The sequence below is a fragment of the Tamandua tetradactyla genome, chromosome 13 (genome assembly GCF_023851605.1).
Source record: "Tamandua tetradactyla isolate mTamTet1 chromosome 13, mTamTet1.pri, whole genome shotgun sequence".
In the NCBI taxonomy this organism is placed as follows: Eukaryota; Metazoa; Chordata; class Mammalia; order Pilosa; family Myrmecophagidae; genus Tamandua; species Tamandua tetradactyla.
In genome coordinates this window covers 57,269,848-57,275,226 of record NC_135339.1, presented here as the reverse complement: position 1 = coordinate 57,275,226, position 5,379 = coordinate 57,269,848, and positions in this window count along the sequence as shown.

Here is a 5,379-nt window from a genome sequence, read left to right as displayed (position 1 = left end):
TCCGCGTACAAAGCTCAGCGCAGGGGCACATGCGGCCCGGCCGCTGCCAATCTCGTCTCGCGATACAGCGGGGTCACCCTAGCCATCCAATCGGCAGCCGGACCCGGCCCAGGTGCAGCGTCCGACCGCCGCTCGGCTGCCAGGGCCTGGACCTCCGCGGACCCTTGCCCGACCCTGCCCGAAACCCAGGCAGTCCTGGGGCGACCTCGCGTTTGGTGTTGCCGAAAAGTCCCGCAGCTACCTAATGTGAGGCAGCGGGGAGGGCGCGCTGAGGTCGGGGGAGACCTCGGGAGTCATGAAAACGTTGATCACTCGGTGGCCAATCTGGTCATGCCACTCACCTGCTGAGAACCTTCGATGGCCCCCTGGTCCGGAGAGAAAAGTTCCGCCACCGCAGCGTGGCGTTTAAAACCTTAATAGCATGGCTCCAGTCAGCCTTATCTCACACTGCAACAGTCTCATGCAACCCTAGGCTCTGTGGGATCGCTAGTGTTTTTGCCCTGGCCATTTCACAAGCACTTCCTCTGTGAAATTATGCTGTACCTTTAAGTTCCACCTCAAAACCTACTCTTCTAAAAACTTAATCTCTAATTTCCTTTGCTTTAGAGGTTACAAAGAGTTTTGAATGAAGAAATCTTTTAGTGGGCTCGCTAGTGTTTTGATCGCAAAAACACTAGCAATCCCACAGAGGAGCCTAGGTTGCTTTTAGTAACTAGATTGTCAAATCCACAATGGATATTAGCCGTCTGTGGTAATAAGTCATGAAAATGCAAGACTGAAAACACCCCAACATCAATTAATGTAATGTGGGACTTGCAATGTGCTTGACACAAAACCTAATCAATTGTATTTTAGCCTTTTTGGTGGGATATCACAATAGAAGTGGATAGTCGGTCTAGGACAGTGGTCCCCATTTTTCTGAGAATGTGAATCAATCTCTTTTAAATATTAAAAAATAAGGAATCCCCAAAGAGGCATGAGAATAAAGACCTACTCCAAAGTGAGGACTGCATGTTACGTGAATCTGAGTTTTATTTATCACGATGGCATCTTCATACATTTGAAGAGCAGCAGCATATATGTATATGAGCTATAGTTCGTACAGAGCTTATGCCCAGGAGAGCAGAGCTACAGAAACCAGTGGGATCAGGGGGAAGGAAACTCAAAAGAGGCATAAATTGGCAGAACTCTACCAACCAGGCATTGTCCGGGGAACAGGCTGCTCTGGGGCAAGGCTCCAACCTGGCCTGTCTCAGTTGCAGGATTTTCCTAGACAGGAAATGAAAAAATCTCAGGCTAAAAGGTCTAAGCCATTTATAATGACATTTAAATAGTATCTATGCACTAAGCAACTTTACGGCAATAATTTGGCTCCTGAATACTTAAATGTTTAGTCCTATTTAAGAACCCTTTTCAGAAAAAAATGGATCACAGATTATAATCATCAGAGTAACAGTCAGGTTGTCTCTCACAGTTTCTACTTTGAAGATGTAATTCATTGGGAGAGGCTTGTTCAGAAAGCATTCTCATTACTTTTGGAATTTGTCTCATAAAGAAAAGACATCAATGTCCATTCATTTTCTCTATTTATGCCCTAACGTATCTTATCAGGTTTATTATGATTTTTTTTATTAAATCTTTAAAGCAAGCTGTACATAATTAGGTATTTACTTAATTCCTAAATAAATTTCTTGCTCTCACAGAGTTTATATTCTACTGGGGGCAAAGAAACACAAACAAAACCTGTCACGTGATGGTGAATGCTGTGAAAAAAATAAACAGAAAAATAAAGTGACACTGGGTGAACGGTGCATTATGTATGGTGGTCAGGGAGAGCATCTCCGATAAAGTGAGGTGTTCAATAGGGAAGTGATAGCGTATGCAGATACCTGGGGGCCCAGTGTTCCAGACAGAGAAAACATCAAATGCAGATTTTATGGAGACGACATGTTTGGAATGAATGAGGAGGTCAGCGCATGGCTGTAATGGAAAAAAGGAGATAGGAAAGACATTCCAACTGAAGGAAGCTGTGATCAGCAAAGGTATGAAAGGATGGAAGTAAAAAAGGCAGAAAAGCTAAATAATGAACAGAGTATGGAAACCACAGTCCCATATACTTGCTGTAAAGCATATGATAGGTTGGGTAATATATATGAGTCTGGGACCAAAGTCTCTGGAGGGCTTTTTAAGTGCACCAAACTTTAGGCAGTGAAAAGCCAGTGATTTTTAAATTTTTAAATTATATGTAAAAGGTAAAACAGTCAAGCAGTAAAAACTATATACACTTTGTCCCCTTCTCTCCTCTGACCACAGTTCTTCCCAAAGGCAACACTGTTATTATTTTTTTATGTGTTCCTCCAGAACTACCCAGGTATATACAACCAAGCATGTATATTATCCCTGGGCCCCACTGTGTATGCAAAAGGTAGCACATTACACACTCTGTTCTATACCTAATGTCTATTCTGGTGATCATTATTCCATAGCAGAATATCTAGATTTCCTTTCAAAGGCTGCTTTGTATTGGGACTGGAAGGCAAAAGCACTGTGCTCTGGTTCTTGATTCTTGATTTGTTGCTTCCGGTTGGAGTGGCTTTAGGCAGGTCATTGCCCTCCTCTGGGACTCACGTTCATCATCAGTAAAGTGAACTGGATGATGACTAAGGCTGCTTCTAACGTTTTAGGTTCCTCATTCTTGTCACACACATGTTGCAAAGTCTTCTTTTAGGAAAGAGGCCAGTACTCTCCATAAAACTTGATTCATTACAGTTCTAAATTAAAATTTTTTTTTAAGTGTATCATGGTTATTCAAGCATACCCTTTAAGAAGTCAAGTATTTCTACAAGATGTAATGAAAAGCAACAGCCCTTGCTCCATCCCCCCAAGTTTTGTCCTACAGAGGATTTTAATTCTTTCAGCTATTTCTTCTGGCATTTATTATCATCTTTCAAAATAGCATGCTTATATTACTTTTCTTGATTTGTAATTTTTAAATGTATTTACTTCTTGAAGAGTAAAGATTTAGACGCTTTATGTCATCCTTCACATATACATTTTCCCCTTCCTCCATCTCACTAATACATAATTTTTAATGTTGCTAAAATATAATTATATAAGTAATATAAAATATATACAAAGCAAAGAAAGAAAAAAGCAATAGTTTTCAAAGCACCCATCAACAACTAGTTACAGGCCAGATCCCAGAGTTTGTCATGGGCTACCATACCATCATCTCAGATTTCCCCTTCTATCTGCTCCAAAACATCACAGGCTAGAAGGAATATATATTTTTTTATCATCACTTTTTGTGTGTTTGTGAAAAATAGCATATATACAAAAAAGCAATAAATTTTAAAGCACAGCATAACTATTAGTTGTAGAACAGATTTCAGAATTTGGTATGGGTTATAATTCCACAATTTTAGGTTTCTACTTCTAGCCAGTCTAAGATACTGGAGACTAAAAGAAATAGCAATATAATATTTCAGCATTTGGGCTTTAGGGGCATTTGGGCTATGCCCATTCTACTTTTCTCATGTTGCAAGTAGCTATCAATATAAGGGGTCAGGAAATGGAACTAGCTGATGTTCTGAAAAGGCTGGCCCCTTTAGATTTCATGACTTATTTGGTCCAGGGATCCATCTTGAGGTTGTAGGTTTCTGGAAAGTTACACTAGTGCATGGAACCTTTGTAGTATCTTATATATTGCCCTAGATTTCTTTAGGATTGGCTGGAATGGTTTTCGTTGGGGTTTGGCAAGCTATGATAGGTAGCAATGTCTAACTTGAAGTTTGCATAAGCATGACCTCCAGAGTAGCCTCTCAAATCTATCTGAACTCTCTCAGCCACTGATACCTTATTTGTTACCCTTCTTTTCCCCTTTTTGGTCAGGATGGCATTATTGATCCCATGGTGCCAGAGCCAGATTCATCCCTGAGAGTCATCTCCCATACCGCTAGGAATACTTTCACCCCTGGATGTCATGTCCCATATAGGGTGGAGGGCAATGATTTCACTTGCAGAGTTGGGTTTAGAGAGACTGAGTCCACGTTTGAGCAACTAAAGAGTTCCTCTGGAGGTAACTCTTAGGCACACCTATAGGTAGGCTAAGTTTTTTGGCTATATATATAAGCTTCACAAGAGCAAGCCTGAAGATCAAGGGCTTGGCATATTGGTTTGGGAGTCCCTAATGTTTGACAGTATCAGGGGTTTCCCCAATGGTAAAGTTTAATAGTTCCATACTTTTTCTCCCATTCCTCAAAGAACTTTGCCAAGACTTTTTGATTATCTGCTTAATATATTCTGGGATATATCCTGGAATTACATTAAACTATACAGGATTAAAGGCCCCCATCTTTTTTATTCTTGGCTCCCTGTGTTTTGATTGTTTAAATGAACTATCTAGACAGTTTGAGTTAGATTATATGCTACAGAAAATTTAGGTTTTGGACAAAACAAATCTTTCTTCCTTTGGTCTCAAAGAGGATGTGAGGCTCTAAAATATAGACAATGTCTTCCTTATCCCTGTGTTGTGGATTACCTTAATCCTGACTTCATCACCTTCATTCTTATGTCTGAATACCAGGTTATACATATATAAAACAGCCTCTCAAAATCCAGAAATAATAATTACCACTGTGGACCAAATGTGACTGCTACAAGAGCTTACAATCTAGGCCCCAGTTTTCTTACAAACATTTTCTAAATGAGACCATATAATAATTGCTCTTTTGTTTCTGGCTTATTTTGCCTCACTAAATGTTCCACAGGCTCATTCACAATGTTGGATGCCTCACAACTTTGTTCCTTCTTGTAGCAGCACAATATTTGGTCATATGTATACACCAGTGTTTACCAATCTACTTCTCACTCAGTGCATCCTTCAGCTACCTGCATTTATTAGACATCATGTATAATGTCCACAGTCCATAAATACTCTCATGTTAGATAATTACATTGTTCCCAAGAGAAAGAAAACCAATAAACACACCCTCATCAAATAGGAAATCTAAACCTCCCCTTAACTCTTGTCCTTTCCCCCCTTATTTACCCCTGGTGTTGCTGTGGTACTGATGATGTTCTCCTGCTGAACATAGCCTGTAGCATGTAATAGCAGTTTTCCTCCTCTACCCTGGACTTAAACACTCTTTGACACGAATCATAACTTTGAACTAGTTCTTGCAAGAACCTATTTATATTTCTAGTGTTAATTAGCAGGACACATAGTCTATACAACCCCTTTCAATTATGTTCACCTTCAATATGGCAATATTACTTATAGATCCACTAGAGAACTGCCTTCACTTCTATACCCTTACATTTGAGTTCAACCTTATTAGCTAATCACTCACTCATCTCTATCTTCTATGTATCTGTAAG